The following is a 20,571-nucleotide window of genomic DNA, read 5'->3' as shown; positions in this document are numbered from 1 at the left end:
AGTTTTTATACTAGAAATAAGGACAAACTAGTTGTAAGTAGAGTAAGAAAGAATAAGACGGCTGGGGGTGTTTTTCACAGGGGTGTGCTCATGTATAATGCCCTCCCTGAGTGCGTCAGGTCTGCTAAAAACATGGATGCATTCCTGCGAGGTGCGAAGAGACACCTCTGTGAGGGACAGTACATATAAGTTAATTATAAATTTTAGAGTTAAGTATAATAATTAAAATGTATTTTTAAATTAGCTTGATAGCTAAAATATATATAAATAAATAAATAAATAAGAACCTGAGGATTGTGTACTAACCTATTTAATAGCTTAAAAATTGCTTTCCCAGAAACATAACACGAAGAGACTCCAATGAGTTGAAGCTTAACGCCCCTAATAGGAATGCACTAGGATATAGCCAAGGTTAATAACCATACCGTTTCATATAAAGATATCTGATAAACCGTTTTTGGATTCTCTCAATCTTCAATGAATGAGTTATATAGGTAGGTATGCCCGTTGTCATGCCCGTTGTTGCTGGGACAGTTGGGACTTTATGTCCCTAATAATTATGTGCGTGGTAGACATCATCATTTGATGGTTGTGCCTGCTGCTCGCACAGTTCTTTTTCGAATGGCTCCTATTCCAAGAGCTATTCGACTTCTCAATGAAATCGTTGCTGCTGTCCCTGAATGTGATATTTTCCACCTTGGGGAGCGTAGATTATCGGATATTATTTTAACATATTTATCTGGTAACCTGCGCTCATCATTACTTTCTTAATTTGAATGTGATGTATGAGTGGAATCTTAATCTACTCTCTTCCATTTGGGCCTCGCTGTGATTTTATTTTTTATTCATATTTTGTTTTATTTTATTTTACTTTTTCTTTCTCCGTTGTACATTTTTATATACTATTTTAATTTTGTTCAGTGTAAACAAATAATGGGATTTATGGATTTTATTTTTGATTTTTACACTCCTGTTATTTTTTTTTTCCTCTCTGAATGATGTATTATTTTCCTTTTGTTACTTTTTTTTATTATTTTTTTACCATGTTTTCTGCTTTTCCTGTTTTCCTTTATTTACAGTTTACTTGTTTTTATATATTTTTCAATTGTAGGCCATTGTGGCGCTTTAGATTCTTCCTGTTATTCCACAATGGTCCAAAACTATTAAATAAATAAATAAATAAATAAATAAATAATAAATTATAATGGAAAAAAATTCTAGAATGCTACGTAATAGAGATTCATAAAGAATTTTAAGCACCAACGCACGCTGGAAAGGTTTTCTAACTCGTAGAAAGAATCCCAGCATTTTTGTGGCCCGCAAACAAATATTTTCTATTTGCCGTTTAAAATAAAAAATATTTTGAGAACATGACCCCAAATCGCAAAATTCATCCACAAACTTTAATTCGACACCACTTAAGCGATAGAGATAAATCAAGCGATTTGAAGGTCTTGCCACATTGAGGACACCGCATTTTTTAATGCTAAAAGTTAATTTATTTATATACAGTATCATATTGGGGTAAAACTTGTGAAGAAACTGTAGTATATGTTACTTAAAATGAAATAAAATATACTAATTTTGATTATAAAAAAATAGATTTAAGCATTTCATATAGTTTCCTTTATATGAAAACTGGGAATTTTCATACAGGATACAAGTCAATATAAATAATATGATACAACACGAGCAACCTTACGAAAGGGTAAAGTCGAAGCTTCAAACTTTCAAACAGACTTAATTAATCATGTTTTGAATATTACATAATTAGCGATAATTATTTTTCACAACAAACGGGCAAAAATCAGTCTCTTTCATACAAAAAAAGCTTGTAAAAAATAGGGTGCGTCGTCCACGAAAGCTTGATTATGAAAGACCTGTCAAGAGCAAACTATCAGTCGAGCCGAGAGAAAACAAACAACAAAAACAACATTAAAAAAGCCTCGTACATCGCAACGCCAAACACGCTTTTACTAAAAATGAAATTTAAAATATCCCAAAATTAAATCTGACCACCAGACCGAACATGCAGCAAGATCGCTTGCACTAATTGCATCTCGGATTTGGCTTGAGAGCACGGCGCGGGACCTCAACAGCGAATCCAAACATTTTTTTTTCGAAAACCCCTACGTCCACCCTTCCACCTCGGCAAATAAAACGCTTATCTGCAAGGCAGTTCCACACACGCGGTGTTGGCAAGCGGCTCGGTCCATGGGCGGCAGTAATCTGCGACATACTGTCCTCTAATTGCGGTCCTAATTGCCCCCGAGGATGGACCCTGGAGGGCGCCCTGCCAACCCTGAATAGGCACCCCCCCTCGTCTTATGTATGACCCACACACACACACACATATGTAATATGTCCTGTTACGACTAGCCCAGCCAATTTTTCGAATCCTCATCAAAGAACCTAAAATCTATAAATAATATTTAATATCGCTATTCTTTGTGTCTGTCTGAGATAACGCTCACCGTACTATAATAGTCATTTCGATTCGACATGCATATTTACCACTAAACCACTGTCAAAACGTATACGAAGATACATATTGTAGCACATGCGAATAGGAGCCACCATTTTAATTGGTTTTCGATGATTATCTCCAAGCTTAAATGCAGTCGGCTAACAATGGAGACCCCCGAATTGACTTAGTGGTCGGTAACGGCACTCCCGTTAGAGTTCTCAGAACTGACAGCGCGAAAGCGTGGGACTGCGAGTCGAGACCGTGGGACTGTATATCTGGTACGTGGCTATAAAAATAGGTAAACAAACAAGTCGAGGAAGATGCACTGAGTGACCTGCCTTTATAACCAGGTACTTGGGCCATATCAAGGCATTCTGGACGGAGCACTGGCAGTGCGTGGATCTACTTAATCAACCAAAAAATGCTGTGAAGCGACTTTGGCCTATTATTTGGATCCTCCACCCACCTCTACGCAACAATATAATACAAAATAAAAACTTCTGTATATACAGTTCGATACCAATGTTTCCTGTCGGTCTCCGTGACGAGCCAGAATGTTAAATTACAGAAAACACAAATATCGGAAGGCAAAGATCTAAAATCGAAAGATTAAACACTTAATTTGCGCGAGCGGGATACAACCGGAACGAGAGGAACAGGCTTTTCCTCCCGTATTAATGTGCGCGCGCAGAAAACGGGAGGAAAAGCCTGTTCCTCTTGTTCCTGTTGTACCCTGCTCGCGCAAATTAAGTAAGTATGTACCGTTTACCATGCACCCTTTTTTTTGATCTTTCGACTTAAGATCTTTCGATTTTCGATATTTGCCTTCCGATATTTGTGTTTTCTGTAATTTAACATTCTGGCTCGTCACGTAGACCCGTTTCTTGTAGACGGCGCTTAATCTCTGAGAATTTACCGCCATCTATTGAAAATTTATTTGATTAATTAATTTTTCTATCGGTGTTTTATATTGTTTATATGTAGGTAGGTAGGTAGGCATTTTATACCTTTTTTTTCATATTAAACAATTAAATATATGTACATATTAAATTTAATTTATTTGAAAGCTATTTGAAAAAAATTCGACCACATGACCGACGAAAAATTTGTTTTAATTTTTTTTGATTTAATAACTAAATATGCCAACACCAATGCGATGATATCTATGTCATCGGATATAACACTAATATACATATAAGAACGATCTTCCATTATATGTAGAATGATTAGAATGAGAAAAGTCACAATTAAATTCTGCTCAATCAATTCTACAATCTTAGAATAATTTAGTTATATGACCAAATATAAAAGCTTGGAGTGTACAAACACTCAACTCCTTTCATTCTTCCGATTCCTCTGATATTTTAGCGAAGTACGCTGGTTCACTAGCAACAAAATGACCAAACTTCTCCGTCATGAGGATAATTTAATAATTAAAAATTACATTGGAACCATCTGTCAGATCGACACGATGACAGCTAGCTATTCAAACATGCCTTCTCGCCACCCAAATTCTACATAGTTGAACAGGTATTACAGTTCCTTATTCACACTATACTTTATAAATCTACAGCTTTGATTTAAATGCATCTGAAAAATTCATACGGATCCGTACAATTTCTGAATTTAATCGAGAAAATCTCTCACAGTGGCGGCGTGTGGCGAATTAATTTTGGCGAGTCGCATTCAGGTGTCCTGCGTATCCTGTTGTCGGGTCGTGGGCGAGGTTGCGGCTGCAAATCTGCGAGTGCATTCCTTGTGCAGTGCTGAGGGCGCCCTTTGCGGTGACAGCCCATTACGACCCGGGCATAGCATGGCGTTCCCGAATAATAACAATTAGCAGAGGCGGCGCGTGGTAATTGTTTTCGCTAATGGTCCGACGAGTCGCGTTGCGGTGCGCGCGTCTCTCATTCCGCGCGCGTTTTTCAAACAACCAAACCTGCCCTTTGCGGTTGAGTGAAACCAGAGAAATCTCACCAATTTGCAGCAGACTTCACTAAAATTCATTGTAACTCACCGGCGAAGCGATTGTTCACAAATAGGTAGGTCATGGATGGAATGGAAAATTGTGGAAAGATTACGCGTACGTCTATCTACTTCTGACCAGATCTAGATATAAACCTACACGACCATCTCCTGCTAGAGTTCGTCAATTTATTTTATTACAAATACATTTCTACCATCTGACTCACGAAAGGTTGCCCTAAGATGACACCTTTTGTCAATTTTTGTGCTAAACATTAGTATTGTAGCATATGCTAAAAGGAGCCGCCGTTATAATTGGCTTTCGAAGATTATCTCCAGGCTTAAGTGCTGTCCAGGCTTAAGTGCTGGACTTAGTGGTCGGTAACGGCACCCAGCCACTTCCCGCTAGAGTTCTCAGTACTGACAGCGCGAAACCGTGGGACTGCATATCTGGTACGTGACTATAACAATGGGTAAAAAAACGTGTCGAGGAAGATGCACTGAGCGACCTGCCTTTTATAAGCAGGTACTTAGGTCATACCAAGGAATTCTGAACGGAGCACTGACAGTGCGTGGATCTCCTTAATCACCCAATAAATGCTGTGAAGCGACTTTGGCCTTTTATTTAGATCCTCCGCCCACCCCTACGCAACAGTATTATAAAACAACTAGTGTTGGACCCGTTGATTTTAACGGGTGGTTTAAAGTTAAAGATATTGAATCGACTTTGTGAGAAACTGTAGGGTGAGATACTGATTTATTGGATTCCCCAACAATTAAGCTAGATAAATCGTAAAATTCCTACAGAATTCGGTCGATCTGTTTGAAATAACCACCAAAATCTCGCCAGCAGCTTATTTGACCGGTACTTGAACCCACGACCTCTAAACTGGTTAACCGTAGCCCTTCCAATGAGCTACTTTGTGGCTCAAATGTTTCACCACGCTAATGGAAGCATCTCTGAAACATTAACAACCAAAATGAACCACATTCCGACCATTATTAACGTTTCGAGCTCAATTTGGAAACCGTTGACACTTGTTGCTCGTACATTTGAGACATTATAAGACAGAAAATATTCAAGTATGTTTGGATGTACATATTATAGTTTAAATACTGTGTTATAATTAGACTTGTTTTGCCATAAATAAACTAAGCCACAGAAAGAACTAACAAACAATATACATGAGGTATAATATATAAGCCTTAATTTAGGCTACGTACTAATACTTTTTTTAATATTTTAATTCTTAGTAAGAAAAGCCAACAGTAGTGGCAATTTGCTATCTATACAATAGGCAATTTAATTTTAATATTATACAACCAGCAACATAGACTAGTGGTTAGCTTATAATGCTTTCCAACAAAATGGTTACGGATTCAAATCTGACCGATTTCTGCCGTCATGTCACCTTGAATTTGTGACTTTAGGTCAATCGTGTCCTATCAGAGTTTGCCCATATATCTTATTTTCATTGAAACGGTTCCAACAAATTGGCAACTTTACCGACCGATTTTCCCGCAAAATTTTTAGTATCTCGAATTTCGCTGAATTGTTTAAAATACTACAAATTTGAACATATAGAACAGATGAATCTTTGGATGTTAATTGGTATTTTTACTTGATTTGTATAATACTTACAATACTTTGTATAATGTTTGACCATAGATTTTGTGTTTAATATTTTTAAAAATATATCATCATCTACAGCCATCACCATTCACTGCTGGATGAAAGCCTCTCCATCGCGCTTCCACTCGTCTCTGTTTTACGTAACTCTCATCCATCTCAACCCACACATTTTCCTAATTTCGTGTACCCATCTTCCCTGTAGTCTTCCTCTTACCCTTTTGAATTCTTCCGGGTACCATTCTAGCACTTATTTTGTCCACTTTCGCCCGTTCTTCTATTCAAGTGACCTACCCATTGCCATTTCAATCTCTTTCACACTATCCAATATATTCACCACCCTTGTAATACTTCTTACCCGCGTATTCCGTTTCCTGTCGTTCCTCGTTATGCCAAGCATACAATTTTCTGTACTTCTTTGAGTGCATTGGACTTTGTGTAGCAACTTGGCGTTTAATGTCAAATTTTCATATCTATACGTCATCACTGGCAAAACGCATTGATCAAATATCTTTTTCTTCGGGCAGAGTGGCATTTTTGATTTAAAAACAACATTCATTCGTGCAAATGCACTCCATCCTAATTTCATACGTATCTTTATTTCTTCTTCCTTACTAACAGACATATCTTTTATTTGCCCAAATAATAAGTTTCACATCCATACGTCATCACTGGCAAAAACTGATCAAAGATCTTTTTCTTTAGGCAAAGTGACATTTTTGATTTTAAAACTGCATTCATTCGTCCATATGCACTCCATACTTAACTTATATGTTTGGTTACAATGGTGCGTTGGATAAAACAAAATATATTTATTAAGACGTCGAAAATATTCATGAGGGTTAATTTTTTTTGCAAAAACTGCATCCAATTATGCAATATGGTCCTCGATTTCTATATGCTTACAATTGGACTTTTCAAATCAATAACTCATGATTTTATGTCAAATTGACGAGGCCGATATAATAATTTACGTTTGAGCGTCAGATGTCCAAGAGGTTCCCGTTCCTTTCGAGGGGTGACCTCCCGGAGACGCGAGGCTGCCCTCGTTTTTCCTCCCTTTTTACGGGCAATATAATATTTTATTTTCAATACTTCTTATCATAACGACGCGCGTCAAATTGGGTTGAAAATGAGAGTCGCCGGGGGTCGAGAGTCCGCCCACCGCCCCACTAACCCTTCAAGGATGTTTATTTTCAATACATCACACGGTATCTCGGGGAACCGGGGGGCGCCAATGAGCCGTATAAAACGTACGGGTCATAAAAAGCGCCAATGCGACGTAAACACGCCTTAGCCGCCCCCTAGCACGTATGAAAGGACGCTGAAAATTTAAGACGAACATCTCGAAATGAATTACGTATAAGGTGACAGCCGAATCAAATTTGAAAAGGACACACCCAAAGTAATTGGCGACCGTTGGAAGATCAATCCGAATATAATTGAATGACAGTATTAAGCTCGTCACTTTCTCGAACTTCTCAAGCCTGAAGAACGTGACGCACATATATGGATGAATCATCAGAACTATTCAAGGTCAAAATACTACTGTGAGACACAGATATGCAAAATGCGACGTGAAACATAGAAAAGCCTTGTAAAAAGCATGCATATCGTCGCATCTGTCCGTATTTCTTGAAACCACTTATATGTAAGTCATACATATTTCTACTGTTGAGATAATCTTAGGCATTTAGAGTACATTGCTCGAATAGTTTAATTGTCATTTGAAAACACATAAGTTGCCCTTGCTAATCTATCCTATTTAAATCTCTATCTAACTGCCCACAAATTCAATTACTTGTGGTAATTATAATGTAGGAGTATATACATACATACGTTACAGTTGAAGTGTATTTTAAGTTTCACCTTTTACGTTATCTGAGGTTGTTTTAACCTATTTGTCTGGTAGCCTGCGTTCATAATTATTTTCATATATGAGTGGAATTTTGATTTTCTCTCTTGAATTTGGACCTCGCAGGGATGTTTTGTATTTGCGGCTGGTTCTTATACATACATACATACATGTATTACAAAATATATGATGTTGCTGTTTATGATACTCTGTAGTATTGTATTTATTAGGATAAACAATAGAGTAGTTTTAAGGGTTGCAGAGTGTGTTCTATCGTAGTGGGGCATGTGGTGGATATTAATTTTGGCACTACGGCGAGCCGTCACCCGGTTTTTCCGGCATTTCCCGTAAAAATCCGGCCGTAGGAATTCCGCTGATTATTTTTTCGTCGGCGAGAGATCAGGGGGTGGGTTTTGGTGCGGTGGTTATCGCGCCCCGGGGAGAATGAAACGAATGAAAATTAAACCGTTTTACCCGGCGGCTCCACGGCCCGGATTCGCGTCCGGGGACCATAGCGCCAAAATAGATTATAACACTAATATTTTGATGAGATTTTGTGCCAACGTCCAAAATCAAAATATAAATCCTTGTTCGCGCCTATCCCGTGCTAAATAGCGTGAGCTGAAACGAGGATACGCCGTGTACAACGCTACAGTATGAACACAATGTATGTATGTATGTATGTAATAAACGAATTTTGTTATAAAGTGTTTATAGACTTCGAGAATGAACATTGTAATTTATATAATAATGTATAAATTGAATATAAAACTGTTTAAATTCGGATCAAATTACATATGTAAGAGCATGAATAGGTAAGGAATAGAACATAGACTTTCATCTACGGTGGGAAACTCGATTTTTCTGTGACTTATTTTATAACGTGAACTTACATTATTATAAAACAAACTATCAATAAATGAAATATTATATATCAAACAAACGCATTCAAATGAATATTCTAGAGTAAATATATTAACTTCATCTATTGTTACTATCTATGTACGTAGTAAAAATAGATGAAGTTTTGTGATCATTCGAAAATTCTAACTCGTGATTTTGACTGATTCGAACTCAGAATCGATTACTGATCACGTTTTAATGATCTAGAAAAATTGTGTGTGTGTCTGTGTATTTTGGGGATTTTTTGAACACTGTTAGTCTTATCGAACTGAAACTTAGTATCGGTTACTGAAATTCTTATCGACACGACGTAAATTCTCTTTATTAGTTTTGTAAGGCTTCAAATAAAACAATATTTTAAAGAAAATTCTTTTTGTGAAAATGATAATGGTCAATCAATACAAATGTTTAGATATGTTACTATATCTATGCACGTGAGATATAGGGATTCCAAAAACAGTAATTTGCTACTTCCGATACTACTGAAAAATTACAACTGCTAGAACCGATATTTATCGGTATTGATTTATTTAAGCAATGATTGCAATACAATTTAATTAATATATGTTCCTTTGAATAGCAGGTCAAAAAGGATGTTAACTCATTCTTCAGCTTATCCATACAAATTAATACAACGTTTTCTTATATGCAAATTCAAAACAATTACACTAACAAAATCGAAGGCCAATGGATGACCAAAAACCAGTTTCTGTAGTACTAATGTTGAAATTTTTAGTGGTAAAGATACATGAAATTTTATTCTTTTAAATGATATTAAAAATGAATAATGTTATATAATTTATTTTAACTTATTGATTTGCTTGTCACAAAATTTAAAAGCATTTTTTTGTTCGTTTTTTTACAGAGGAAAAGGGCAGGAAAGCGGCCTCCTTTAATGAATATATGAACAAAGAACAAAGATAATGTTTTAGAAAATTATATATAGGTATGTACGATAACTATATTATCAAGAAGTGCTTAGTAAGTGGTATCAAAAGGTATTGAATGAACAATATCAAACGAACTATATATGTAATAGACTAGAATCAAAAGCATAAATTTCAAATTTTAATGGTTGTTTAGACACATAGACATTATCTGCAAATTCAAGCGAGATACATAAATGAAAATATAGAACAAACATATTTGAATTCTAAATTTCACTATATAATTGTATGCGACCTCGACTTTGACCCTCTGATCGACCGAGCACGTTCGACATGTATGTATTTAATTCAAGCATAAATCATATCCAGCATCAATCAATATATACATATATATATATAGGAGTATTTCCCATCTGCCGCCTTGTAAATTTATGTATTATTCGGGACATTGATCAAAATTAAATTCAGCGTATCGAACATTTCGAGCGCCATTTTATACTTGCCGATACTTGGTGCGCCCGTCAGTCAGTTTCGTGTCGTTTTGTCTTTTGAACGATTGTTGTCACAGCTGTTGCAAAATAAAATAAAAAAATAAAACACGAAAGATATAAACGAAAAATAAAACGCCGGAAAAAAAAATGAAACGAAACACGTATACGCCAAACATTGTGTCGTTGTTATTTCAGCGTTTATTTACCCGGCAAAAATCCATCCTACAGACGTTATGTAATATTTTACGAGATGTGACATTTTGCTATGAACATCTGCAGCCTCGATGACTTAAATCATTGCTGATATAATTTATTTTCACTATGATATATAAATTCTAATTGAAATTTATTAAGAACCTTTGGATGATTCGCGCTGCCGACATGCTTTGAGTGAGTAATAATCTTCTTACATGGTAATTATTAATGGATTAATTAATATTGTGATTGTGTACTCGGGCAAATTAACGAGCTTGATTATAGCAATACACGAGTCTCTAATGAACTTGTTACCGACAAGATGTACATATGTACATATTATAACTTGAATAAATTAAATGGATCGACTTACACGAGGCGTAAATCTACATGGCATGTATTACTTTACGTTTTGATTGACATTTGCATGTTGCATATGGCAAAAAGTCATTTTCATATCAAAGCTGTCAACCTTTGAAAACTTTATTTCCTCTAATTTACGACTTTTTTAATGTGAAAATGGTTTCTTTGAGGTTTCCGAGTTGCGTTTTAATGGCACGCTAATAAACTGCACTGATAACCTGCCAAGGCTCGTATCGTTTTATGTTGGAATAGTGTCGAATCATGAAATATGGTCGACTTACTTTTAATTAATTCAAATTTAAAAAATACAACAGTAATGTTATTGCTAGATTACCAACGAATGGAATTAATTTAAAATAAACATGCAAAAGCCATATTTTAAAAAATCTATTCGATCCACTTTTTTATAAAACTCTAATAACAATGTTATATGAATCTAGTGTAATGACAGAATCTAGTGTAACATCGAATTGCTATAATTAAATCACAATATAAAATAAGTGTTATTTTTGTATTATCTGGCTACAGTGTCATATTAGGCTAATATGTGAAGCAAAAAATTGGCAAACTATGAAACAAAACGATCGAACTAGAGCCAAAAACCAAGGTCTGGCCAACAGCTACTAGTGGTAATCGAACCGTGAGAACTCCGTTCGAAAGCATAATATGCTAACCACTCTTCTACGCTGCTGGTTATATATACTGTTGTGCACCTCGCTTATCAATGTAGTCAACTCACCAGTAGGGATAAGACACACCATTGATTTGTGGCACACCTAATGTAATAAGTAACACCATTTATTTACAGCACACCTTAAACACTGACTAACCAAAATAGTACGACACGTATCATCAACACTTCATTGTTTTAAAGAAGAGTATCATTGCTGTTAGAATTTAGGTCATCACCATCGAGACACCGAGAGCGGTAGTCATCACCATCGAGACTCCGAGGGTGGTAGTGTCGATACCATCGAAACTCTGAGAGTAGCATCCAACACACCAGTAGCAGAACAAAGTTAAATAGTGAAGCAAAGTTAAAGTGAAACAGTTCTACGTATCTCATTTAACCCTCCCTCACCGAAGTGGAGTATGTAAGTGCCCCATTTTTTACGTTTTTTGTAGTTTTTTCAATTTTTATTCCTAGAATGAACTACAATAAATTTATTTTAATAGATTTTGTATGATTTATAAAAGGGGTAGATCGTAAAAAAATACATTTATACATTTCTACGTTCCAAAGTATGATTTAAAGGCGGTAGCAATAGATCATGTTTTTGACTGTTCGCTTGCATATTCTTGTTGATCGATGAATCAATGCTAGAGAAAGAGACAGCAATACTTTCGTAAGCTATTATTTTCGTAGCTTTTGGCGCGTGGCTATTGAGTCATGCAGTCGCCTGTTGGCATTACCTATGTTCGTTTGCGTGTCGATGCTTGTCGTTATTTTTTAATACAAAAATATTCAAAAACATACTAAAGGACTAAAACTTTTTATGTTGATGTATATAATGATTAATAAGATATATATTAAACAATGGCGTGCGCTGAAATTCTCTCTCTTTTTGTCGTACAGCCTTACTTAATGTGCACGAACACATTAAGTAAGGCTGTACGACAAAAAGAGAGAGAATTTCAGCGCACGCCACTGATATTGAACCCATTTGTATTGAGAAAAGCTGTATTTTGATTAAAAAATACTGGGGTCTTACTCGACCTCAGTTCGGGACACTCGTTCGATCTCGACGCTCCGTCCTTCAAAGGTTAAATTCTTCGTTTCTTAATTAAATTCTACCAATAAGATAAATATAACGTTTACAAATAATAAAGAAAATCTTGGTTAGTTAACCAAGTATGTAGTTTAAAAAGAAAAATGATTTAATATTTTATTGGAACGAGACAATACGTATATATTTAGCTATTTCTGTCTGAAGATCACATACAAATATTATTCGGCAACCCCCTTAAAAATCGCATTAAAATTTACAATGGAGACAATATTTGAAATTTGAAAATTGTGTTTGGACACGTTTTACGCTTAAAAACAACGTTACACCGCATCACGACGATATACAGCTAATAAAGGCGGTGCTCGATCAATTCTCCCGAACAAACACAGCCAGTTACAAGTTACAAGGGAGTAAATGGTTGAAAAAGCTCTCGCGCGAGCAGTGCATAGATGCTATTTTTCACGTGTAATGGCCGCTCGCCGTAATAGAAATAAGGCATTCACGGGCTCCGGAGGCGGCTTGAAATTGTTATGCTAAACAGCATAGCGATGATTTCGCGTCATTATGCGGATGATTATGATTGCGCCGCTTTTTACGGGCCTCTCGAGTGGATGTTAGCCGGCGTGGAAAACGAGCGCCGTTTAGCGCCGGCGCCCGTTTCAATCCTCGCGCGGAAAAACCCCCAGGAAAAGCCACCCCCTACGCGAGTTTTCTCCGCGCTGCTGCAGCAGCCGAACGCGAATGACGCAATTAGCGATTAAAATTAAAATAAGGCTCGTCGAGAAAAATAATAATGGCTCCAACCAGTTTCTCGTGTTTTAAGTTTCCGTACATATGTATACATACATATATACGTGTGTGTGTGTGTGTGTGCGGAAAAACCGTTGATAAAAATAAATAAATAAAGACCTGCATTTTGTAAGCGAAAGGGTGAGTAGTATGGTCAGTGCTTCACCACCTTTACTTATTTTTAGTAAAAATATAATCAGTTCAACATTTTAACTATACATTTATGTACATAATACATCATTATGTATCTTTTTAGGTTTTTCAGTCAAATTTGAATGAAAATTTCATTAATTATGCATGAATATTTGATAATAGTGGCATATTTTACAATGTATTTTACTTTTTTTCTCATTTAATTTATCGTCTCATTGATTTACGAGTTTTAGTGTCTCGTAATTCAGTGATTTATATACATATAAAAAAATTCTGAATTGTAATTTCTAAATTTGTAATTGGCCAGGATTTACCTGTAAGGCCTTCCTGGTATATATGTAAAAAAATAAATAAAATAAAAATATTATATATGTATCAAAGTCCTTGGGTCTATCGGCTTTGCCGCCTCCTCCAAGTATATTAAATAAATAAATATAATCATTTACAAAATAGCACTATGATAATATTTCTGAAATCAGATCGAAGCCAATGCATGTAAAATAATTTCTATAAACAAACAAATTACCTAAGGTGGCAAACTTGCGGCGGATTTTAACACAAAATAGTTTTATATAGGTGTAAACATGTCTAAGTGTAGTTTTCTCGAATGGAACTAACTCAATGTTCTTGACATACTAAAATTTAACGACTGTAATAGAAGGAAAAAAAATCAAAAATGAAAAAAAATTTTTCAAGAAATCAGAAAGCTGCTTACGTACATATGTAGTTCTATTAGGCAAACATTTTACATATTTACTTTTATATTTTGAGTAATTTTATTAAAATATGATCTATTGTTATGAGCTTTCTTCAAAACTAATGAGTTTGATTTTATATTGTACAAAATGATGTATAAATTAGTGGATGTCAATATTTTTATTTTGTGTTAGGTTTTGTACGCAAAGTCGTTTTCACTTTTAATATAATATTTAAATCTTATATTGCCTTTATATCCCGTTTATAAAAATTTAATATGTATTATGCTTAATTTATAAAAAAAATATATGTTTTTATTTTGTAGAGATTGTTTATTAGTCGGTATAGAAATGACTCGTACAATTTTAATCCGTATAGTTCTTGCAATCAAAATAATAATACAACCATTAAGGCTTAATATTAAATTCCATCCTGGCAAGGGCGATTGAGAAATTATATTAAAGTGGAAAATTCCCAAAGAGAACGTGCTTAGAAAATAAAAATAAAAGGCAGAAACGGCACGACTCATTTCTACAAATCCTACGCATGCTAATTCCCACATATGTATACACACACACACACACACACACACACACACACACACACACACACACACACACACACACACTCCAATCCGAATTTGCGCAATAAATTACAACGAACTCTATGGAAATGCAGAGCCGAGTCTTTCATTCAATTAAAGTTAAAATGTACGATGATAATACGCGCGAATTTGTTACGGGGAAAATAAATTACGCGGCGGGGAAAAGTTTGCACGCCCCTGGCCCGAGATACGTATCAAGGGAAAGAGGCTGCGCCAGCGGAAAGTTAGCCTGGCCGTGGCCGTCGACAGGCAAATTTAAAACGAATATAAATAAGTTGGCACATTATTTCCGAAACCTATTTAGATAACTGTTAATTCGGCGTGCCGCCCGCTGCGGCGCCTCTGCCAAAACACAAACATTTGTTGGCGGTAACGGCGATGCGCCGCAACCCCTCCTTTCCACCCTTATTTTCGCCGAATGCACCCCCTAGACACACACCATGCTTCATACGTTCACGTGTTAACACATGCGAAAAGATTACATGAGACATTTCACATTTAGCGTCGAAAAATTGTGATCCATCTAAATGGATACCCCGAAAATGCTACTTACATGTTGTGTAAGTATTATACATCAGAATAACGAATTTTAAATTGTTTTAATATATTAACAAAATACCATTTCGAATAAATTTTAAGCAAGATTTCACTTTTATTGTCGTTATTAATTACATACAGAATTTTTAAATGTAGAAGTAATGTCTTATATAAAAAACTAAAATATACAAAAATGAGCAAAATTGCATCAATTTGATACATATGTTAGTATTTATTTATGTTGAAAGTTGCTGTACATTATTTTCATGAAAATAAAACCCATTGAAAAACTACTTCTCAGCTGGATGATGATTGATGTTGTATATTGAAATTTTTGTATAACTTTAAACATAAATACATACATTTTTCATTGTAAGTGAAAAAAAATCTATTTACTTTGATATATTAATGAAAAATTGAATCATTCAGATGAATATGTAACACTACTCTTTTGAATTATTCAGCTAATCACAAACAAGTTATTTAATATTTAAAAGTAAATTAATTGGATTTTAAGGAAATTTGTACATACATACATATGTATCTGTTATCTCGTCGATTTTTGAGAGATTTAAGTTAACATTTTGTATAAAATGTATTATTAACATTTATGAGAATTGTATATTAAGTTTTTGAGCTTTTTTCCTATTATGCTGTACGTTTACATTAAAATAATATATTATTATATGTAAATACTAACAAAAATAAATAAATAAAATTGTAAAAAAGACAATGAGCAGTAGATCAGTAACTATTATAATACACGTATAAGAAATATTTAGTAACGTATTTAACATATTAATAAATTATGTAAACAATAACTTCATTTCGAAATAAAATCAAACATATGTACATATTTCACAATAGCAGTACACAATTATAGATCTGGATAAATTCCTCATAAATTAGTTTCAATATACATCAATTATATATTTTATTATTGATTGATATATCTTATGTGATGAATAATTAATAATCAATATTTGGAGACCACACTTTTTATATAAAGTTTTCATTAAAAACCTATCAATCAATTTCATATACCAAATCTAAATTTGACAATTTATTATGATCAATTTGAAAAAATTCAATGTTCTAAAAGTATTGACTATAATGTGTTTCGGCTTAAAGAGTTAAATAATACCGAACATGCATGCATATTTTCACGAGTGATTTTCATAAAAGTGGTCTTTGATTGATCGCCCATAATTGTGTAGTTATATTTTGCGAAACGGCGTTGAAATATGGCATGAAAATAAACAGTTTAGTATATTCGTTGTTAAGAGGCAGACCGCTCTACCAACATTTCTATTTTGAACTTCTGAGACGTCTCAAAAAAAGGAGAAAATCCTAAGAATGAAAACTTTAACGTGAACGATGCTCCTGAGTCGAACTTGTTCAGGAATGTTCAGCCAAACACGTGCACACACAACCAAATCTCTCCAAACAAACTACCTACAATATATGTGCATCTTCTACAATTTTTTTAACTCCATTTTGCTGACTTATGCACCAGTCAAAAGTTTCTGCACAGAGAAAATACATCGCACACGAACTCAAAATCGATAAACAATAAATGTTTCACTCATTTATCTGCCCAATACTACTTTTCAACAAACGGTCCAAATAAAAATGAAGCTTAGCGATTCATATCCCAACGCTTTTGTCCAATGTCGTTATTACAGGTATTTGAAATAAAAGTCCTATTGAAGCTATAGGTATATATGTGTGTGTTTGAAAGACCGATTCGAGAGGGTGAAATATTTTTAATGAAAACAGATATTTGCACCTGGGTCTCGATACAAACTGTTCAGCTTTAATATGTAGATACACATTCGCATGCACATGCACGTTTAAATGTGCCATAAATCTGCAAGTCCATGTCGCAAACGATAAATAGTTGTAATATGGTCGATTATGGGTGTTGGCTGAAAGCCACTACTATTATATTTTTTGGTAAATATTGCGAAAATTTCTCTAAAACATTAGTAGTTGTCTTTAAAACGTCATAGCTGTCGGAGGGGCTAGAAAGAATATTTTTCGGTTTCGAATTGTGAAACGGACAGTTGGCCCGAGTCCCAAGCTCGACATTTTACTCTGATGCATTTTCACGACAATATGATAAAGCAGTTCTTGTAAATGCCAGCTTTTAACTTTCCCTTTCATATACTTTCTTTAAAATTTACGATTTTCCCAACTTTCCGCGCTCGAACTGAAACATTGCAACTCCTCTGCAGGACTTGCATGCTGTTTTTCCAGAAGGAAAAATCAATGAAAGCCTTGCGTTTTAAATTGAAAAGATGAAAGTTTCCCCAGAAGAGAAAGTCTTTATCTGTCACAACATTGCGCGACTGCTATTTTTCAAGCTTCCACGTTTCGCATTGAATCATTATGTGTGTGATTTAATTCCGACTCTTCATAAATATTGAACACTCATTCGTATAAAGGCTCATTTAAATTTTTAAGAGGGGCTATAAATTGAATTAATCAAGGCCAATTAAATTAAATACAGTCGTTAAGATTTTCGTGGCGATTAATTGAGTGGAGTGTTGGGCGCGAGAGCGCGGATGTGAATTTTCAGGTTTCGCGACTTCGCCAATTTATTTTTTACCGATACAATTAAGATCGCTATCCGAAATTTAGGACTCGCCGAGAAAAGAGCGAAAAAGTTTCGAAATGGGGAAAATTTTAAATTAACTCGAGTGATAAAAGTGGAAAAATTACGACGCAACTTTTTCGCCGAATTCGCGAGCTTTCATCTCAACACATGCACTCGGCAGTGTCATCGTTGCGATAACGATAATGCAGTCAACAAACATATATGTATGTATGAATTAATTTTTACCATTAATTACCTTTTTATTTCGAATGACGTCTACTTACAAAATGTGTATATACATATGTGTATGCATATATTTACATATGTACATACATATTATACATACATACATGTACAAATAAATTTTTCATAATAAATAAATTTATTTCCAAACGTAAGCTTGCAGGAATACTAATTAACTATAGATTGTGCCTGCAAATAGAACATCCAAACTTAACAAACGGTGTTGGAAGATTATAAGTAAGATAATATTAAAGGTGTGGAAAACGACATTGTGAACCGTATGAATAGAAAGTTTCATTAGGAAAGCCAGAATTAATGCTGCTATTATACATACATATATGAAGTATTATGCCATATCTGTTCCTAATACATGTAGGTATCCTTTGAGGTAAACATATACTTAGTAAATATGAAATTATAATGTGAAAATATTTTTTTAATTTATTCATTGTATCGATTGCTTTAAAAATTAGTCTTTGTATTGTGCAAAAATCTTTAAAAATACAAAAATTGTAATTTGAATAAAGCAAAGCTACTTAGTATATCTCTAGAGATGAAAAGATTCTGTTTTATTCCTAAATACCGTTTTTTAAACTAGAGAATTTAAATCTAAAGTAAAAACGCTATTTTTATCGTATTACTTTACCAAAACTAACATAACTAACTAACTAACTATGTATAATGACTAACTAACTATGTATAACTAACTAACTAACTAACATAAATAACTAACTATGTATAATGAGAATTTTCTCATAATTTTCTTTTAACATTCGTAAAACGTTGTAAGATAAAGATACATAGGTAATGTTTCACAGAAAAGGTGTATTTTTTTTAATAATACACTTCATATTATCTATATATATAAAAATGAATGTCTGTGTGTGTGTGTGTGTCTCGAATAGGCTCCTAAACCACTCAACCGATTACGATGGAACTTTCAGGATTTGTTATATGCATGTCCGGAAACATTACTGTGAAAAAAAAAACAGGAAAAAACGGGAACGGAAACGGGAAAAACGGGAATGAGTTTCATTGGAACGGAATAATTTCAAATATTTTCGGGTCGCGATCAACGTTTTCGCTACCTGCGTTGTTATTCCGACAAATGGGAACGGGAACCAGAACGGGAACGAGAACGGGAACGGGAACGGGAATTGCATGGGTTATTGTGGCATTGCAACGCATGCTGGGTTCAGCTAGTATTATATAAAAAATTATAGCCATCGCCTTGCTTTTGCTCTTAAATAAAAAAAATAATACTATGTTCATTCATATGTAATACTAAGAAAAATTATCAAGCAATTGAAATTTAAAGCAAGAAAAGTATCAACAAAATAAAACAATACGAGGGGGAATATTCGTTAAAAAAATAGTAAGAAAAAAAGTTTTTTAAAACAAGCCTCTTCTGTATTTTGTTTATAAAGTTAAGACAATACATAAAAAAATAAATGTACATAAAAAATGTAACGTACTAAAATATAAAAAATAATAATAAAATAAAATAAAAAGGCAATTTAAACAATATTTCAATAAAAAACTTACAATATAAACTATAAACATAAAAAAAAATGTGTGGGATTTCATGATTAGGATTTCAATCAAAAATATTTCAATGATTGGGATTTAAATCAAAATTATGATCCCGGCTTAAACTAATGTAATTAAATATATTAGTACGAGGCTTGGACCGCGTAAGTACGTACATATGTAATGATATAAATACCTACACATTTTATGAAAGCATTATAAGATCATCGCAGAAATAGCCTTTGAAACACATCGAGCACTAAATCACAGTATCTACCCGTATACGTATGAGTCTTACATTTGATTTGAAAATTCTAAAATTCCAACCATGTATCCCATCTAACAAAATGAAAACGAATTTCTCCATACAATAAGCAAACAAACCCAGCCAGAAATATTTTTTCATTCGAAGCAGAAGGCATTCGACAAGCGTCGAAACGGCCAACGTCCGCGTATTGCAGATCTGCTCGTCCCATTGCAATAATGTTAATCTCGGGTCTGGGTGTATGGAAACTCCTCGGCGTCCAGTTTGGCGGGCGTCGGGACGCTCTCCGTAACGGCGTCTGCTGACCGGCCTAACGACGTCTGGGATCGGACCGGGGTCAGACGTAATCCCTAAACAAATATCGCCGCCAGATCCCCCCGAGTTGGGCCCCAGACCCCCCAGAGCTGGCCCCCAGGGGTAGCTCCTCTTCAAGACTTTGTATTTACCCGAGAAACGTTTCCATTCTCCGATACCGCATCACGACACACTGCATTCATTACGCTCCACATCTGTATGCTTGTTCCCTTTGTCTAGTACTACATGGTACGTACACGCCACTACCTCGTTCTATTTTATTTTTGCCTTTCTAACCTCGACACCATGGTTTTGCGAAGTATTTGTTGGGATTGGAATACCTGTAGTATCACCTGTACATAGATTGATACACTT

At 34.7% G+C, this 20,571-nt stretch overlaps 1 long non-coding RNA gene across 1 annotated transcript in view; it reads left to right on the top strand.

Moving 5' to 3' along the window:
• The window catches only part of LOC143918461 (uncharacterized), a 263,098-nt gene that overhangs the window by 8,152 nt on the left and 234,375 nt on the right, over positions 1–20,571 (top strand). The gene's annotated exons all lie outside the window — the stretch shown is intronic.

The sequence above is a fragment of the Arctopsyche grandis genome, chromosome 10, assembly GCF_051622035.1.
Source record: "Arctopsyche grandis isolate Sample6627 chromosome 10, ASM5162203v2, whole genome shotgun sequence".
In the NCBI taxonomy this organism is placed as follows: domain Eukaryota; kingdom Metazoa; phylum Arthropoda; class Insecta; order Trichoptera; family Hydropsychidae; genus Arctopsyche; species Arctopsyche grandis.
The sequence above is the reverse complement of the archived record's forward strand: the minus strand, read 5'-3'. Positions and strand labels throughout refer to the sequence as shown.